This window comes from Excalfactoria chinensis, chromosome 3 (assembly GCF_039878825.1).
Source record: "Excalfactoria chinensis isolate bCotChi1 chromosome 3, bCotChi1.hap2, whole genome shotgun sequence".
NCBI lineage: Eukaryota > Metazoa > Chordata > Aves > Galliformes > Phasianidae > Excalfactoria > Excalfactoria chinensis.
In genome coordinates, this window is record NC_092827.1 from 86,248,384 (window position 1) to 86,269,501 (window position 21,118).

The 21,118-nt window shown below is 38.7% G+C and overlaps 1 protein-coding gene across 13 annotated transcripts in view; it reads right to left on the bottom strand.

Moving 5' to 3' along the window:
• The window catches only part of ESRRG (estrogen related receptor gamma), a 378,604-nt gene that overhangs the window by 82,781 nt on the left and 274,705 nt on the right, over positions 1 to 21,118 (bottom strand). The window contains exon 1 of one of the 13 annotated variants that reach the window (XM_072333665.1): positions 16,499 to 16,578. The exons of the other annotated variants lie outside the window; for them this stretch is intronic. The gene's annotated coding sequence lies outside the window, so the exon portion shown is untranslated. Of the gene's footprint in view, positions 1 to 16,498; positions 16,579 to 21,118 lie in introns of those variants that run through there. 13 annotated transcript variants of the gene reach the window in all.

Consider the following 21,118-nt stretch of genomic DNA (forward strand, 5'->3'; position numbering starts at 1 on the left):
GCATGTACTGCTGTGTTAGGAAGCATTTGCTGCTTTGAAGCAAGACACTATTGCAGCACAGAATAAGCACAGCTGGGCCTGCCAATTCGCATGCATTTAGAGGAGATGATGGGCCTTTTATGAGTTCTCTCTGGCTCCTGTTTTTGCAGAGGCTTTTCTAGTTTTATAGGCTGCCACAAACCACAAAGCTGATCTCACTCCACTCCTCCTCCTTCCCTAGTCTGACATGGAGCCTGCCCAGTCACAGGGGATGCAAGGCAGGCTCTCACCTTTGACTGTAAGCATGATAGGAGGGGAGAAAAAGGTGGCAGAAACATTATTAACTTTAAAATATTTCCTGTTCCTCCAAGATGAGAATAAATTGTCCCCACATGACTACGTGGGATAGAGATAAACTCTTCGCTGCCACTCAGGAATCCTCTGCAACCTCAGGGTTTTCTTTCCGCCTCCCCAAATAAAACTCTCTTGCTTCCTATGAATAACATTTTTTTAATAATTTAAAAGTGTTCTTTTTTCCCCCTCCTCCACTTGCTATGTTTGTCTCTGTGACTCTCAGATTCTACACCCAACCTGCATCTATTGTCTCATTAATGAGGCCAGCTAAGAGTCATATATTTCTATTTAGCTTCCTAGGCAACAAAATGGAAGCACGTGAATGTGTAACGCTCACACAGCCGAGGGCCTCCTAGGAATAGAGTGAGAACACAGTGCCTTTGATTTATAAATAGGTATCACTATCTATAATGCATAAACAAAATGTTTCATGATTTGTAACACTAAGCCCAGGCAGTTATACTGTTAAAAAATAAAATCCAAATGCCTACTGTCTACAGAAATAGAAGTGATTATTTACGTGAGTGTCATGAGGGCACTTTCTGGTATTATACGAACTCCTGCCAATTAAATGAGGTACTTGCTAATTACTGTCCCATATCTTCAAGGACCAAAGGGGCAGAACAGTGCCATGTGAGGCAACACAGTATCACGTAGCAGGGCTGAATCCATTCCAGGTTAGATTTAACATTCAGAGATGATCACATACTGTATTAACCATGTCCAGCAACAACATTTTGATTACAGGAATGCTAAGCTCCTGGTCTTAACCACAGCCAGCACTTGTTGCTACTGAAAGATTAATGTTATCTCTGCATTTAAGCAACCCTTATATATGGCCAAAATTAGACTGCAAAATGTCTGATGGTCTTGGAGTGAAATTGTTTTTAGCAACAGCCTATAAAATCATTGCTTGGGACCATTTAGGTTCGAGCAACACAAAGTCTAAGAGTTCCTGCCTTAAGCAGTGGCATAATCACTACTTTGTACATTTCAGGAGAACAAAGACGTTTATTAGTTTCTACTGGGAACCTTAATATCAAAAGGGATGTAGGTGAAAAGAGGAAACCGAATTTCAGGAGATAATATCCAATTAGACAACAAGGGTTTGCTTTTTATATTTTTCTAAACCAAATAATGTTATTTCTGCAATGAGTCACATAAATAACATTTTCTATTCCTACTGAAACATCTGTATTTATCATATTTTTGGCAAGCACACCACTAGTTTAGTGTTTGTTCCTGCTAGCGGAAGAATGAATAAGACTCATCTATTTAATTTCCACTTATAAGGTTGATAGAGTAGACCACGCACTTTGATGCTAAGCTAAATAAAAACACAAACAAAAATACCACAGAACTGTGTGAAAATGTTACTACTCCTATGTGAACAAAACCATACAGCAGTTAAAATTAAGGAGAAGAAAAATGTGAGAAAATTTCTCTCTTACTTAACAGGTCCAGCCACAGAAGTCTCAAAAAGATTTTAGCAAGTGTTCAATGGATTATGGATCAGGTCTAATTTACAACTAAATCTGCAGAGTAAATCAATACTGCTGGCTAATGGCATTGGTAGTTTACTGCTGTGATCTTAACATTCACATTGTTAAAGCATGATACAGAAATTAATGTACATACTGTACTTCACCACAAAATAATTAATGCAAGCAGTTATTGTTGTAAAAGAGACAAACAGCCATTAAAATTTGATGACCATGTCACAGTATTAAAATAATAAAAAAAGATGACCTACTACTGTTCTCTAGCTGTTTAACTAATCAAATAATACACGCAGTATAGTAAAACTGAGTTTGCATTTAGCACGGAACTAAGATCAAATATCACTGAAATCAAGCCTTCTGGGTTTCCTTCTAAGTATACACTGGCAATTGAATAGATGAAGGAAATGTGCTTACAAAAAAAATTAACATCTGAAGAAATATTCCTGCAGACTTATTTCTGCATAAGTCTCCTAAACACAGGCCCCTGAACCACATGAGAAAATAACGGAAGGTAGCTTGTTTGCAGTATCAGTTTGATTTTTAATTCCCCTTTCATTGCTTGCAGCATTAATGTCCAAACAAATATTTACCTGGAAATGCCTCTTTTGAACAGCTCTCTTTGACCACAGTTTGTCCCTATAAGAGCATGTCAACTTTTGTTTCAGATGAGGTCTATTACTCCCGGCCATAGTAGAGCTAATAAAACACATGCACCCTCACAGATAAAAACACAGAACAGTATTAAGAACGCAGTCTGTGATTATATACTTTAGAGAAGACCTTCCAAATGATGGTTCCCAATTCGTTAGGGCAATCTCTTCAGAAAATTCACACGATATCTTCCCAAGTATATTTCCCTTTTCTTAATACTGCTCCTAACTTTTTTTTTTAACATTATATTTATTTAATTATTTATTTTACTACTGGCTAGAAGTGCTTTTCCACAAGTTACTTAAAAAATAAACCTTTCCTGGGAAGCAGATAGAAACGTTTAGGAAATATGTCTCTGTTTAACTGTGGGGATACATCCTGGACACACTGACACCAGTTATCCTGACACACATATCCCTATTTATTCCTATAAACCGGAACTGCTTCAATGTGTAGTACACAGATTTTTTTGCTGTCACTGCTTTGTTCATACCCAAACTTCAACACTAAGTCATTTTATAAGCACTAACAAAGAAAGAAAGGATATTCTCTGTACTCCACAGTATCTATTCCTGCCACTGTATAGACCTCAGATGCACAGAATTACAGCCTCAAGCTTCCACGCCTCCTTCTACATACAGTAGCAGATGTGTGAAGAGCTTGTGAAGAGCTGGACCTGCCTTTTATCATCAGTTATGACTAAATTCACAACTGGGGTTCTGGAAACTGAGTACAGGATACATTAATTTCACTGGAATTCATTTGCTCTCTTCCAAGCCTGGGTGTGACAAAGCCATTTGCAGTCCACTTTATCACACCACAGACAATGGGAGAAACTCCTGGGTTCAGCAATAAACACTTCCAACTAATAACATAAAAGTGACTAACTGGTTATTGCCCTGTTGTTCTTCAGACAAAGAATTCTCTCCCTTCTCTGCTCCCCCCTCAATACAGAAAAAAATCTTTTCTTCCCTGCCAAACACTGGGAAAGAAAGGCAAGATGAGAGGACTTCCTCCCCTTTCCACTCAAGCCCCTTCACAACACCAGTGTTTTTTTTAGGGCCCATGACCTTTTGAAAAAACCTTTAACAGCGCCCTGGTGACAGCCAGCACGACTATCCATCCATGGGTCTTGGCTCCTTCTGTACACCAAGTGCTGAACACAGAAGACGGGATAAATCTGAGATTAAAGTGACTTCCCCCTTCAGCCACGCTGAGCATGGATACGTTCTGTATTTCAGTAACATGAGAGCGGTCTGTGGGCACTTACAGGCTCTGAACAAACTGAGCTGGCACAGGCACTCTTTGCAAAGGAGAGAAGGGATGGAGGAAGAAAAAGAATTCAGGCTTGCATATTAACTTTTGTGACATAAAGAGTGAGGGAAAAGCTAGCTGAATAGAGTACTCACGGTCTACATGACAAGCAGCGTGCACCAAAGCGACACCTCTTTTTCAAATCACTTGGACAACTCCCCTGAATAGCCTCTTTCTCACAAGGAGATCCCATCCTAATGTGCCTGTGGGGCTCCTGGTGTATGCTAACACAGTAAGAAAGGAGGGAAGCACTGATTTCAGACTGGATTTACAAAAAGACCTTTCTGGGCTGCGACGTAGGGCCTCACTTCTATCAAAGTGGAGCAGAACAGTCTTGTAGTTCTAAGAAAATGTGACGGTTTTTGACCATTTGGACTAAAATTGACATTTCCAAGAAAATGGATATTCATTCTGTACATATTGTACTGACCTCAGTTAAATGGATATCTGAACGTTTGGTTGAAATTTAAAAAGACCTGGCAATGGACAAAACCAATATTTGGGCTGCAAGAGGAATGGCAGAAGAGGACACCTTGTAACACAAGACGTTCAGGCTACTCCTTTCTCAAAGCAAGTGTGTGATTACAAAGGTTAACACCAGCTATTTTAGTAGCAGCAGCAAATTCCAAAGTATTTCAGAAATCAATTACATCAGAAAGGGAACAACCATTGGGGGAAATGCTACAAAGAGCTAACAACAACACGGAGCAGCAGTTTAGGAAAGGTAGTCAGAGAAATACTATACACCATGAAAACAATAATTTCATGTAAGAGAAACGTTTTTTTGCCTTTTTTCCAGAGAAGGAAAAAAACCTGTGCTGTCCTGATATACCAAAGGGCAGGGCTGTCTGGTTCTAATTCGCTGCCGTTGTTATTTGTATGATTCCTTTTATATTTTTCCTGCATGGGGGTGGGGAAGGAGGGGAAAGGGCAATTAGTTGAGGATGGGATACTTATAATTGTCATCAGTTCTACACTAAAAAGAAAACAAAATTTCATCTCCACATATATTTTGCAGGAAGCCTACCTGCTGTAATTTGATAAGCAGCTTCAGGCACGCAGAAATACAGAAATATGCACAAGGTCCTACGGAACTGGGCAACTTTTAAATTCATTTATCAAAGTTCTTTGTTCAAAGAAGGCAAACCAATCAATATTAAACAAATAAAGCTCACCTGTATCTATCTAAAGCTTTTTATTAAATACAAAGCTGAGAGTGAAATACTGCAATTGGTTAATGCCTGAGGCTTGCATCTCTGGAGACCTGGGTTCAAAGCCTTGCTCAAACAACAAAGAAACACGTTTACAGATGTCAGCAAACCAAATTTGATAGCTGTTTCCCTGCAATACAGACCATATTTTTCTTTGTGTTTGCAAAATATCATATATACACCTTCAGGAGTAAGAACAATCTTCCCCACACATTTCCATCAAACAATCACTTCTCATGGCATAATTGGCCACCCCTTTGATAACAGACCTAGGGCAGAATAGGCAGGCTTGGGGTCATTCTACATATGCTGACAGGGCTCTTTTTAGAAACTGCTAAATTGTTCTGTTAGAGAAGCATCTGTAGCATTTTCATCTATTCATATAGCTGATACGATTGCCATAAACATCGTATCACCTGTACATCTCTTAAGCCGATATCAATGTAAAGATTACGGGTAAGGAAAGGGCTGTGGTTTTACATCAAAAAATTTCATGTTTCTGACAGCTTAGTTCATCCACAAAACAATGAGTAACAACTGCTGGAAAATAACCATTGTACATAAATATTTGCTGCCAGCAAAACTAGTTTCAAACAACTCAAAACTGAAGGGACACTGAGCTAATGAAACACCTAGAAGAAAATGCTTGCTCTACACAAACACCCATGCAGTTCTTGGACTTTTCATGCACTGCTCAATTTTCAAGACATCATCTTTGTGGAGATGTTTACTCAGATGCCAATCAATTCAACGATTTCAAATTCAAGATGTTCAAAAGATTTTAGAAACTCGAGAGATTCAAAACAAGTGAGATGAGCTTCAGGTTGCTCCTCTTTCTTATATTTGAGTCCCAGTATTACAGTTTCTTTTTGTCTTTTTTCCTCAAAGAAAAGCCATCACTGTAATCAGGGGAATAAAACCACCAAAGCAACCGTCTTTCCAACAATGTCTGTTCCCACAAATTTTCTCATCATTATCACCATCTTTCCTGAAGGAGAGATGAATCCTCATTTTATCACTTACAGAAAAACAGAACATCAAAGCAGGAGGACTGCAACATTAATTCATGGATATTTGTAAAGACAGTTGATTTTCTAGGACTACACACTGCAAAAATACTACCACACTGCATTCTTCCGCTGTTTTGTCCACATCCTGCTACTTCAATACTCAACGCTGTTTCTTAAAATCCCAGACTTAACTCAGTTTTTATACTTCTATTCTGCTCCATCTAGTGGATTATTGATTTTTGCAATGAATGCTACAACCATAGGATTCTAATATTCCATGCTGGGTTAGCTATTAGGGCAAGGGAACGTGTTCATATTATTACTTTTTGGCCATAGATGGAACAAATTAAGTCACATTCCTGGGTATCTCAATAGGACTATATGATTTTGGCAACGTGTTCATGGGACTTAAAGGATAAAACAGTGTCATTTAATCGTATCACTGAAATGAGACTAAGTAAGGGACAAGACTTCATTATAAGGGACAGGTGGCAAAATTTCTCCTGGTGCTTGCACAGCTTACTAGGTCAGTCCTGGGGAAAAAGAATATTCCATGCCTGCACTGTTTTGCTAAAACGCTGATCTCCTCCAGGCTTCACAGCCTAGATTTCTAGGCTGTGAGACTTGGTGATATGCAAAATTAAGTTACACGCTTGATAAGCTGCTTTGTTTGCAGTATATGAGCAACTTTATTCATCCAGTGTCTCTTCAGGATGTCGATGTTTTGGGGTAGTTTTTTTTGTTCTTTTCTCTTCCTATGCAGCAATGCCTACAACACTATCTTTAAGATGGTTCTTTGTGACTCCTGCTAACTTTTCACATAAATGGTTAAGATAATGAGAGTTTGATTGATGAGAGGAAAATTTAGGTAATTAGTCCACCTTCATGCGCAGCTTATTTCAAATCAATGTGGCTTTTAATGGTAAGAATATTTGTTTTCTTTTCTAAAGCAAATATAAAAATACTTAGCCAACAAAAACCCCTCATCAATGAATCAATAATACTTGCTCATACACCAAATCATAAGAACCAGTGTTTCAGAGACAGTGTTTTTTTGCTCGTCCAGTAAGCTACGTATTCTGTGAAGAAATTTACAACATAGGAAGAAAATATCTATTTACTCTCCTTATGTCATAAAGAGTTACTCTTTTATGCTTGACTTCCACTATGAATATAGTTTGGGAAGCATTTAAAAAAGGATCTATCATCATAAAACCTGAAATTCAATTCCAGCATTAAGCTTAGAATTCCAGAGTTTTTCAAACAATTGTGGGATTTTCTTTTTTTAAAGTTACCATATGTCTATAGTTTTGTTTATTCAGTTATTTATTACTCCTACCATCACAAGGAGCTTCGGTAGTTAGGTGCAACAGGACTGACTCCAGATTGGTTCACTTTTCAGGATTTTACTGTAACAGTATGCAGCTATATAGCACTTTCTATCAAAGAATAGCGAAGTGTTCCATAAATATTAATTCCATAAGTTCACAACACGCTGGTAAGACAGCTCCATATTATTTTATCTATCATATTTTTTGCTGGAGGCACACAACATAGAAATGACTCGTTCTGGAACAGAAATTGGTCTTGATTCCAGAGCTATGATTTAACCTCTAGTTACCCTCTCCATGAAAACCTGGCTCCCCTGAGACCAACTCCAGCTTTGTGACCAACTTCAATTAGTGCAGCCATGGTTTCGTGAAAGGAAAGATAAAAAACATCTTCCTTAATAATTTGCAAATTCACACTACCTTTTAGGTCCTAAAATCAATAGTTGTTGCTGTATCTTTAATAAGCTCCCTCCTGGAAACATATGAGTGACTTCATGAGAGCAGCAGTGCATGTTTCACAAATTTTAAGAATGCATGCAATCGGCCTGATACAATAGCTCTGGCAATGTGACAGTACAATCCTCTACTATGTAGTGGTGTAATTCAAGAGAGTCACAGTCCTGACTTTGCAAATAGGACTGTAGAATTTTCAGAAGCGGCTTTCATTTTTACATTCATAATTTTGCAATCACTGTAGTTGTGAGAACAGTGATATGCAGAAAGGTAATTGATTGTGCCTTGAAATCAAGTAATCAAATGAGCATTAATTAAGCCTGCAAATGTTTGACACCACAGAACTACAAAATTATTTTTCCTTGCGAAGATCTCAGAAAAATACAGTAGGCAACACCACGACTTCTTTCCACGCCAAGCAGTCAATGAATACGAAAAGATTCGAGAAGGTGTGATAAATGCACTTACACCTGATGGCTGTAATAGGTGTTTGTTTGTTTCTGTTTCAATATCTCACTTTTTATTTTAGCCACTCCAAGTAACAAAAGGATATATACCTCCTACATACTACAGTGCCTGGCGTTTTCCACCCGGCCCACAAAGTGGAGCTGGGATCTGAATCAGAAGCCTTATCTCACCAATCCTACATCCTCATAGCCTGCCTTCAGCCGTGGAGGCTTAGTGCCAGAATAAGCAGGACATTACAAAGAACAATGACTTTGGACATTGACTGTGTTGATGTGCTGAGATGCGAAGGTGTGCTCTGAGAATGACTGAGCTCCCAGAGGACTCATGAGTAAACCCTGAGTAAAGTTGAACAGATAGTAAGCTGTTCAGACCCATCAAAACAGAAATTTCTGTATGCACAGGCATGTGCTGTTGGAGATGGCTGCAGAAATTAAAAGAGGCACAAACTCCAGCACCTGGCTACCTCAGGAAGTTCTTTGGTTGGAGGATGAGTAGGAATTCCCAGAACTGACACTTCAGATAAAGCAGAAAATTCCACTGACTTCTCCAGTTCATCTAACTACAATACCCTGGTGGAAATCAGCACCATTTCCTATTAGATAACTGTTACATATGCAAAATTCCCTGGTGCTGATGACTTTTAATATAAGGTTAAAAATTATCATTTCTGATTAATATTAAAACAACAAAAAAATCCTAACCATTTTTACATTACAAGAAAACAAATAAACAAAAAGGGCTCAGGACTGTGTGACCACTCAGCCTCGGTCTGCAAATACCTACTTCTGCAGATAATACTTGGTGCTTTACTAATTCCAATGAAGCTATGAGGAAAATCCTATCCCATAATAAGTGTTGGCAGCAGTGCACCCTGGAATTGTAAACTCCTGAGGCACAAACCTGTCTATAAAACTCTTGGACATCTAAGGTGCTATAAAAATAATAATGCATTCAGCTTTATGCAATTTTCAGCTAAAAACCAGTCAATCCCTCTTCTCTGCCCTCCCTCCTCCACACAGTTACCACAGAAATTTTGTTCTGTTAGGGTAATATATATTTTTAATGCAAAATTTCAACAGGAACCATTTTTTACGGTCTACTAATAAACCCTTGAAAACAGGGATTTATAATGGAAACAGTGACGGACCCTTAACTACAGTGTATGCAACTATAATAAAAAGAATTAATGTAGTCAATTTGTACTACTGTTCCCGGAACAAAAAAAAACCCTATTTCAACTGCAATCCTTTCAACAGCTGATTGGCAAGCCTGTCCATTTCTAGTCTGCAGTGTTGTCAGTTGTCTTCAACATGATAATGAGCCTGTCACCATATTCAAATAGCCCTGTGACAGCATGTTTTGTGAGCATGACGTCCACTGCAAAGGGTCTGTCAAAAAGCACCTTTCAGAAAATGAAAAGAGAATGCTTTTCTGATGATAAATCTAATTTCTTCACAGCTAAAAGAGTGAGATTTTTCATCCGGTTTTGTCAGTGTTGTGTTGCACTTGTGTTTTCACATAATCCTGGGTCCTGATGCATAAAATGTTAAAGTTATCTGTAAAGACAATGTGAGAAATAATAATCTTTTTGAGTTCACTGGAGGCTTTGCATAAAACTGTAGCACTGCTGGCTTTCCATCAAATTAAAAGTGGAGGGGGAGGGAATGGCTTGGGAGGTTAGCTTGTTACCAGAAGCAAATAAGGCTCACAGCAAAGATCTCAAAGTCTACACACTTCATTCGTTAGGGCCCTCGCTCTTTTCCAAACATCCTATTAAAAATCTCCCTTTCTCTGTGTGGTCCTAGTTAATTCTGATCAGATTGCATGAAATTCTCCAGCAGGAATTCACAGCGGCAGAACACATATGTTCACAGGGCTCTCCGGTCTCGTTACGATCCATGACTGGGGCACAGACTGCAGCACCACACATTCCACCTTCAACTCCCACCAGCGCCAGCTGTGGAAATTCTCAGCAGGTTTTCTGTGAGATGTGGTGTGATTTGCTATGTAAGACTTGCAGAACTGGGGGACCTTGGTGTAAGGGGGTGATGGCCACTAGCCCATAGAGAGGAAAACTTCAAGTACTTTGTATTTCCTGTTTATATTAACTGAAAGTGTTACCAGAGGAACACTGAAACTTGTTTTTTTTTTTCCTGCTGACAAAAGCTGACCTTAATTTGACACCACCTTTAACCATTCTTCTCATCAGCAACAGACTGAGGAATCCACGTATAAGGCAGTGTTCTAAAGCAAAATAAAAAACACAACCCAACCCACAATAAAGCCTTCTCTCTCCATCACTGGGTAAGAAAGGGGTGGCAGCAGCTGGACTTTGCAGCTGGATCTGAATGACACAATGACCTTGGGGGGCAAATTCCACTTCCGGCTATGTCACTGACACCATGCAATTCCCACAAAGCAACTCTTGCTCTCTCTTAGGTGAGCTGCTGCAAAAAGGGATCTTCCTGTATCATAGGGGTCTCTAAAAAGTAATTAACCTCTGAAGAACTGCACTGACAAGCTCATGAAGCATTTGCTACAGAACAAATATGTTGTACAAGCTTAATGTTTTTCAAAGTTAGTAAACAAGTCTGTTTCCTTAAAAATCTGTCATGATTTTGAACACTGAATTGTTAAGGTATGGGAGACGTGGATTTCCTTCATCTACTAACTCGTGCTCAAATAATATACTATATGAGTAGCCATAACAGTAGTAGTCAATGTCTTTCAGGCAAATAACATGGGGTTGGCCATAAGGACTACAAACAAAGGGCTGTACCTACAGGAATCTGGTAGGATTCAATGTTAGGGACAGACACAGTTGTGAAAGCACAACTTACCTTCAGCGCTTGCCTTTGAGAGGACCTGGACTGCTTTTGTCCCACAAACCTCCATATTTCCCTTCTGTTCACCCATAGGAGGAAACAGCCATATTTATTCTGACTTTGGCTTATGACTAAAATTTTGTGTGAATAAAGAATTTGATTAATTCAGGCCTAACGAGCCAAAAGAAGGAAATTTTACTGTAAGCTGATTTTTTTTTTTCTTAGTGTGAGGAAAGCTTTAAATAGGGGAGCTGTATTTTAAATCTGAGATATACAAGATGGTGTTCCACCCTTAATAGTACAACCTGAACATACCTGTAACTAAATAAAACTGTAACGGTAAGATTTCTAAACATTTAAGTGAAGACGTCTAAGCACAATGCAGCTTTAGGCAGCAAAAATGAACAATCAACATTAAACATGACTGATTTTCAAATTCTTCATTGCTCAGCTGGAGGGAAGTATTACAAGGCCAAAAAACAGAGCTGTGGACAGCTGGCTTTGTGCAGTCCCGGTTCCCTGCCTCAATTTTCAGCCCATTCATTTCTTTGAGGGGGGATGGGGGAAAAAGGAGGAAAAAAAGAAAAAAAAAAAAAACCCTAAACTAGGCCATACAAACATACAAAGCAAGCCTGGGTCTCTAGGACCTTCACTGTCTCATGGAGTCGTCACCACCCTGAACCCTTGTTAAAGATGAAGAGATGCTGGAACAGCATTAAAATGAATGCAAGCCATTTGCCGCAATCTTCTGCTCACACCACCTCCAAATGAAGGCAGGCATTGCATAATCCAGGCAGCTAGAGCTCCTGACAGGTGGATGATTTATGCTCATAGTCGGAAGAATCGGAGAGCCTGCAGAGGACACAGCGTGAGCAAGGTGGTGGCGAGACAGATGCTCTCAGTGGGCTTGCAGGGGCTGGCAGGCTCCAGCTAGCTCAGGTGCAACCTGAACACTTTAGTACTGAACTCATATTGCCTAGATTCCAGCACAGCAAGATACCATTTACAATATTATGTACAGTAGATATACTATCAAACCTATCTGTGTGCTATTTATCTCTGTTTGTGTATATACACACATACAATATATATATTTATGTTTCTCTATTTTCAGTTCAGCTTAATGTGTTTATATTCATTTTGCACGTGTGCACTCTCCACTGAAAAAATAAAGGGCAGATTAGGACAAATGCTGCATTGTTACAGCCATGCAGCATAAGTGAAACCACCAGAGTTGAACAGATGTAAGTGGGGGAAGAATTTGGCTCTGGCTTTCAGAGAAGAGGGATGGGTTTGGGATACTGAAAATCCTCACTGTTGTATGAGTTTTTGAAAGCTAGGACAGAAAATGACCAGAGGAAAAGATGAAAACATCCATAAATCCAGACGCATGAGAGTATTCTAGTCACTTAAAGCTGAGCATCTGCAAACACAGGAAATGTCACAGTCACACTGTCCCGCAGAAAATGCACAGCAGTAGCAAAATATCACAAAAATGACACCTGCGTCATCCACTTTTAAAATCTACTTTATACACTGAATGAATTCTGCTGTGCTATTTCAGGGTGACTAATAAACCCATCCAAAACTGCAATGTTATTCCCACTCATGGAATTCAGCCTCCTGCTCAAAAAGAAATACATCTATTATATGCGGGGGGTTGAACTTGCACTCCTGTTCGGTAAGCAAGACATTGACCTCTTGAATCAAACCCACACCTGCTAACAAGACATTATACGTCTGTGTCACACAAACAGATTCACTCATTTCTCTAATATAAAGGTATGCCTAAACTGAATTGTCCTCCCTTAAGTACATCAGCAAAAATGTAACAATTCAGCTGCCTCACATCAGATCTGACACATTTTCTAGTCAAACCTGACACTGAATGAAGACTGCAGTTTTACGGGGCAACCAAAGAGTTAAAGCGTTCAGATATGCGCACTGCAGGTTATCTGGGTTGAATCTGGGACTTTGCTGACTCTCAACTCTTTTCCACTTTAACAGATGGGGTCAAAGGTGGAACTGCAGATGAGAATTAAAGACACATACATCCCTTTAATCAGATAACACATTCAAAGACTTGCAAATTCCCAAGAAGCCACTTTACAGGCACGTGTCATGAGCCAGTCCATCAAGGGGGAGCAAAGAGTGGAGAGGAGGGAGAGAAGACTTGTTTCAGCTAGCCAGCATTAAAAAGGCATGGAAAACAAATGGGAACAAAACGGGATGGACTGCTAGCATTCAGAATGCCTTCTGATTGCACAAATCTCCCTAGGGATAAACTCCAACACTGGAAGCCTTCACACTCCACATCCAAATGCTTTTTTCTAACTTCATTAAGCAGCCGTGTTTAAGAATACTTCATAACAAGTATTTTAATTAGAGATGAGCTGAAGTACCTTGCCAGCATGGATATCTTCAGCAACACCAGGATGCCCAGGAGGAAACAGAATCATTCAGCCTAGGTAGTGCTCACAAAACAGAGCAGGTCAGGTAGCGAGAAACTCAGGAAATTAATGATTCTCTCTCCCACCTGGCCAGAACAAGACTGCCTAGAGGATATCTGCTTGCAGCAACTACTTCCTCATCAGCAGTCTTCCAATAACAAATGTGCTATGATGACAAAAAAAGAATAGAAAAATCATGAAAATGAGAGAAGAAAAATAAGAGAAGAAAGAGGAATCTCGAGCCTAGTCTATGGATTCGTTCTGATTACTGGGTTCCTCAGCACCCTGCACACAACCACACAATGGGGCATGCTGTCAGACAGAAAGCATCAGACAACTCCTAGCACACCATCCTTCAAGGTGCTTCAGACCCTTCTCTGAGCAGAAATTTGTATTTTGGGGTGATGTCACTGAAAGCCACTGAAAAGTGCCTTTACTGTAAGTTCATTACAGACAGAGCTTCCACTTCCAGCCGAGGTATAAATTAGAGAGTGCGTACATGATCTCAGAAACATTTCTGGTACATCTCTGAGAAGGAATTCCCCCCCCACAAATACATTTATACTGCTATTTCAGAATACATTTATACTTTTCAAGGTAGAAGTTCGTTTTTCTATTTCAATATTTAGCACTATCATTTGTCTTGAAATTAGAAGCTTAAACACTTTCATTAAAAGTTTGACAGGAAAACCAGAAAACGACTTGCAAACTTGAATATCTGTTCAGAGCAACATGTCTCCTGACATTCAATAATCCATGGGCATTTCTTTGACCTCATTCTGCATCCAAAGTGTATTTATGTCACCTCATAAATCATCTCATCTTAACTGATTCCACACACTATGTTCAAAAATGCAGTAATTCAGATGACTTATAGCATGTTTCTCTTCTCGTGTTTCAGTGGAAAACACTTGGGACTGGTAACACAGTGAAATCTAAGGAGCCCGTTTCTTAAGCTGTTGTTGAATTACAGAGAATATGAAACTGAAGTAGAAAGTAGGAAATATCGGCTTTGGACACAATTATAAACTCAATCTGGTAGACTGTCACTAAAAGCACCCTGCGGCTGCACAGCCATTTAACAAATGATTTAAGACAGATCTGTTGATTGATTCAGACCAGAAAGAAAGACAAGGCCCATCTGGAAAGCCCTCTTCAGTCAGTCATCCACAGGACTAAAAGGAACGTTATCAAGAGACAATGAGCAAAGATAATGTGATAAATAATTTTGATAGGGCTGACTAAAGATGCCAAGAACAGAACGGCTGTTCTAGACTACCTTTTGGCTAGGAAAAGAAAAACAAACAAACAAAAAAACCCAGAAGGGAAAGATGGAAGGAAAAAGTTAAGTATTTTAATTTTTTGAAATTGAGTATTTTAATAATTAACTGTTTTAACACAGACTGCAACGGGATTCTACAGAAGCAAGTTGTAGAAATTGTTGGGTTCAGATCTGCTGCACTAGTACCATGTAGCAAATTGGCATCTGAGCTTATACCTGATGATCCTGAGAACTAAAACCAGATGCTTAGAAGAACACAAATCTATTAACTCTGTGGAAATAATAAAGAGCAAACAGGAGAATTCATTCAACATCAGAATACATTTAACACAGCTTGTGTTCGACTTTCTCTAGAATCATTAATCTAATAAAAGACTTTTGCAGCTTAAAATAAAGCTATGTTTTTCATTTGTCAAGATTAACCACTATATTGGGTCACTATTATGTGAAAGAAACAGACTCCTCACTTAGTCGCACTTTTCTGTGAAATACCCGAAGAAAAGAAAACAAGAAGAAAAAAGAAGAAAGGCTGGCTAAATGAGATCTATTAGTAAAAGAGCTGGTAAGCATGGCAAAATTTGACATAATGACAAGTCACTACTGAAGATGACATTTATTTCAGACTTCAGGCTGCTGATTTTCAACCACAAAAACCACATTACAGACTGTAAATGAAATAAGATTCCCATCTCACAAACTGACTTAGTGAGCATAAGTGACAAAAACTCCCTGCTCACTAGTAAAAACACCTCCAGCTTAAAGAAAGAAAATGTCTGAACAGACAAAAAACTGAGGCTCAGTTACACCAACGTTTCAGTAGACCATGCTGACTGGAACAGTCTTATGTAAGACAGCAGAGATTTAGAAATGTGAAATACTTTAGGGACCTCATTACATGAGGTCAAAGTTGACAGCTGCAGATGGTAACTTTAGGGTTACTCATTCATTGCTTTGGCTGAGTGAACAGGCCAAGAGAGTTCCCAAATCTCCAACCTTTTTTGGTGCCAATCCATCCAACATAGCAAAAGTCTGCATCTGCCACGGGGGCTTTGCCTAGCAGCACCTACATCCCTACATCATTACAGGGCTTCAACCCCAGATAATCCCATCTATACATCTTGATGTTTCTACAAGGATTTCACACAGTGAAAAGTCTTACTGAGGAGATATGAGTGAAGAGAGAAATACAAAAAAAGGGCTGAATCCAAAGCTGAATTTTAGAGATATGCACATGTATCTCTTCTACATGGGACACAAAACATTCTCCCCTCGAGAAGGGGATGTACAGGTATCTGCACAGCAGAAAACAAAAGTGAAGAATATATGTAACATTAATGACGCACTTCACAATGTAACTCCTACATAGCAGGACCCGTACAGAAGAATTAGAGTACTCTGCAATAAATGCTTGTACCATGTTGATGCATGTGTTTATGGGTGGCAGAAACCAGAAAAGTAAGGCAACTATTTGTCTGGGAGCTCATGGGAAAGGATGCCATAAGCACAGACCAACACCCCTCAGACTTGGCTCAGCTTTCCTTTATCACTTATTGTAAGGTGAGAATAATACAAGGATGGTGGTTGAAAGGTAGAAATAATACGAAGATGGTAATAACACAAGGATGATAGTGATATATATCCAAAAGGTTATCGACAGGAAAAACTCACCAATACAGATGCCTTCAATCTAGCTGGGAAATGCTGAGGTTGGTTATCCAATCTCCACAAAAGAGCAGTCTCAAAAAGATGCTGCCTTAGTGGTGGTCAGCCCTTCAATGAAGTCTAGGAGAGGTGGGGTCAAGCTCCACCCCTTCTGGGAGCACAGCTGAATTACCCTCACCTGTGCTCCCACAGCTGACCTGACACTTGCCTCAGCTGATTAATCAGAGGTTCAGGCTGTGATTACCAGTTTCCCATACACTTATAATGTTGTCACTGTACTTTCAGCGCATAAGCAAATGTTCACATGGACTAAGTTCACCAAATATCTAAATAGAATAATTTCTAGGAAATTAGAATGATACTGCTTTTTATTTAGGTTCAAAAGAAGATATATGACAAATGGGGATGATCAGCTAACAATCTTTGATGCGCTGATTATATTTTCTCATCTTAAAATTATTAATTTTTGTGGTACTCTAATTTAAGTAGACCTTTTAATCTACAGAACTTACTCTTCCTAATTCTGAAGAAGTTATAGGTAAGGCACATGCACTAAGAAAAATACCACAAACTTCAGTCCCTTTCAAAATCTTTTATACTCACTATCTTTAATAACAAACCAGTAACTAACCATATGTAAAAAATATTCTTGGCATACACCTGACCCTTGCAAAAAACTGCAGTCACCAGGACTGGTGACGGTAATGGCTGTGGGAGCAGAACCAAGCCTATCATCTCACTCCAAGTAAAATGCAGATGACTGAGCCAGCAACTGCTTTAACCCCAGATCTGCCTAGGCTAGCCTCAAAGAAATGTATATTCATAAATCTATGGGATGCCAAGGAACGTAGGCAGTCCTCAGACAGTAACATAAACTCTACTGCTTTCTACATATTCATTTATACTGCCACTTATGGAAATGAAGTGGTTGTATAAGAGAACAACGACAATAAAAAAAAAAAACAAAAAAAACCTGTATCCATTGAAGAGATAAATCTGTCCATAAACTTGTGTCCAGTGAATTGATGGACCTTGTTTGTTTTATTTCCAACGAAATCAGAGGACCAAAAACACTCTGTATCAGACCCTAAGCCCTACAGGCACAACACCACAGCATGAGCACCATGAGAACTTCTTGCAGGCTGACAGCTGCTCTGTATCAGAGATATTTCAACATGATTTCCAAACCCAGAAAGAACACCCTCATTTCCAGTATTTGCTTTTCCTCGAGTAATTTTTTCATGGATCAACAGAAATGCTAGTTGCTTCAGCTTGCTATAAACACTAGCCTTCAATTGAATAGTTTGTCCTTCCTCATCAGTTACAGAGAGCAGATAGTCAAGAGCCATGTTTTAAGGCAGACAAATTGGGCTGTCAGTTCTAATGTCTGAACTGGGCTATCAGGCCACATTTTGGTTAGGAAGAAAGAAGCCTACTTATGAGCACCAACAACACTTAGAGATTAGTTTCTATTGTTTCCAAGGGGATTTAAGAGGTCCTAGTATATATTAAAACCAAGCATAAGTTGAATGAAAGAAAGAAAAGGAAAGAAAAGGGGAAGAGGCAAAAGAAAGGAGAAAAAGAGGGGAAGAAGAGGAAAGAAAGGAGAAGGAGGAAAGCAAATGGGTGAACGAAGGAAAAGAAGAGTGAGAAAGACTTCCCCAAATACCTGTAGCAGAAGACAGAGTCATAACTCATAGAAACACAGAAAAGGGCTGATATGCAGAAGAGAATTCAACAAAAGGCACACAGTGTTATCGCACAACGTGATAACATGGAAGCTTTGTTTAATATCCTGCATTAATGAAGGAGCTCCTTAAGTGTAATATTGCAATCGAGAGCATAAGAAATATCGCTGAGGTCAACACAGTTCTATTAACCGTCATCCTGTATAGAAATATTTTCTTTGAATACCATTAATGCTTTCTCCTTCCCTTTGTTCTAATTTCTGAAGGCAGCAGAAACTAAAATTTCCTCCACAATAATTTCTGCTTTCTTCTTCACAGACTAATGGTATTAGACTTGTGAGAGAAATTTACCTTGGCAATGTCTTACGTACAGGTCTTTTCAAAGGAGATGTTGTTAGCAGGAATTCTATTAAGCAGGCTTTTTCACAAGCCTCAAAACACAGGTGATAACACATTTCTAGATACAAAGAGGATTTCTTAGTTTTACTTAGTATTTTTAGAGAGAAGCCATTAATCTGTTTCCATGCATATCATGCACCTCTTCCTGTAAGAGTAAACACAAACTACCTATGCTGTATCAGATTCATTTTCATAGACTGTCAAAACCATTAAGGATCAATGCAATAATTTAACCTGATCTGCTGCTTAACACAAGCAAAATACAGACATACAGTTGTCTTTGCATAATAATAATTTATGCTTGAAATACTGTGCCCTGTGCCCCTCCAAAAAATATAGCCCTGTACTTGAACTAGTGAAATCTTACACTACATTCAGAATTGCCAGATGACAAGCTTGGAGAGTTTCTATTCATTTTTGGAGGCAGAATGCTAACAGACTAGCAACAGTAAAGTTATATTGCTGATTTCCCCATAGCATAGGTTGCTAAACCTGAGCAGCCACCAGCTTCATTTGTACCAAGTAGGGATCTGACCTCCCATTTCTATTAGTAGACTAATTAAGCTAGACTTCTATTACCATGTGTATTCTAACTAGGCTCAAAGTAGCTGATGGCTATTTCTAAAGGCCACCCATCCATAAGGAAAACAGAAGCATACTTATCTGAATCAAAACAACTTTTTTTGCCATTTCACTCTGGTATGATACATTCTTCCCAAATAAAATTGAATTTATTTCTTTATGTATCAGCCACTTACTATCTACACTTTCTGTAGTAACAAGCAATGAACATCAATCATTGCAAAATAAGCAAACAAATAAATAATAAAAAATTCCTACAAAAATCTGAAAACATCCAGACATCAGAGATAAAGGAGGTGTTTCAATGTCAACAGTGCTCTAAGAAGGATAAACTAGTACTGTCTAGCTATGACTGGACACAATTCTTCTGGTAATCAAACTGTGTTAGTGATGCCCACTTTCCCTCTTAACTATAATTCGGAATGCAGCTACAGTATAGGAACGGATAAAACTGAGGCTGTGGTTTTGTCTCCATATAGAAAACTGAAACGTGGAATAACTTGCTGTGAAAAAAGCTGTAATAACACTGTATTTGAAATAGAAATTAATTTCACTTTGGAATAATTAGTCCAGTGGAATTATTATAGTTGGGTAGCTACTCTAACACTGCAACGTGATAAATGTGGAATAGCATCTTCCATCAAACACATGTTCTAGTAAGCCAATCCTACAGACTGAATTAAAAGGTATAAAGTACTAATGGGAAACTCAAAGTAAAATTCAAGCAGACATACCGACAATTAAACAAACAAACAAAGGTCAGATGTCTGCCCATTATTTAATTCCAACTAGCTGTACAAAAAGGAGAATAGCTAAATCACCCATTCCTGCATACAAACATTGATTTAATTCTACCACCTGAAGGCAACAGGTGGCTTCTGAAGTGTCTGAAAGGCCAAATTTAAAGGACTGATTATTAAACAGTACTGAACACTACAGAATGGCTTAAAGTATTGATTTCTAAAAAAAGAAGACAAAATTCCCTTCCCCACCTCCTTTTCAGCAACTACAGTATTATTTAGAGACACCACTAGGAATACATTTTAAATATTCTTACCTAAACTACACAAGAACCTCTATGTTGTTTCCTCTGTTATGAGCAAACATAGACAATGTATCAAAACACAAGCACAGACAAATGAATTGTATTTAAGAACTGTGATCCTTGATAATCTTTCATATTACTTAAATGAAATTAAAATCAGAAAAAAGTATAAAGTTTCTTCTTTGAGTAAAGTGCATTCTTCTGTGCCGTAAAAAACAATTACCTAGGAAAGCAAATGAGAACACGACCCATTTTTATTTGTCCTGTTCTTAAAAACTTGTTAGTATCTACGGAATGCTTCAGTTTGAAGCATAACACACACTTAAAAATCTCAATCCATCTAAACTTATGTCTTCAAGTGACAGTCCATGAGTTACAATAGAATGAATTGTTCCCTCTCCATCCACCTGTGGAAATTTCCTTGTAACACTCAACAGGAGATGCAAAGAGAAACCATGAATTCAATCCCACCTCAGACCACCACACTACTACATTTCTTTTCCTTCTCTAACTTCTGACCAAAATTGTTAGGGATGTTAGTTCTTCTAAATTGTTAAAAATCTTGATCTAGGTGTTGCTGTCTATGATTCATCAACATCACTGAGAATGAGAGCAGAAATTCCCAGCTCCACCTGGTTTTACTCATGTCAAATAATCCAAGTCCCTCCCAATGGTCACAATGCCCCCAAATCCTAACAGTAGGTCTCTCACAGAAGAGTGTAGGTCAGATGAAAAATGCTAACATCTTCCCCCAGTAAGTGATTTACCACATAACTACCATAAAAGAAAGTGGCTACAGACAGTTGCTGTGAGTCATGTTGTTTTCAGACCTTATCCTAAAAGCTAAAACAAAGCTCAAGGTATTTTTCTAGGTACTGTGACTTATATAAGGAACCTCATTTCACAATTCAC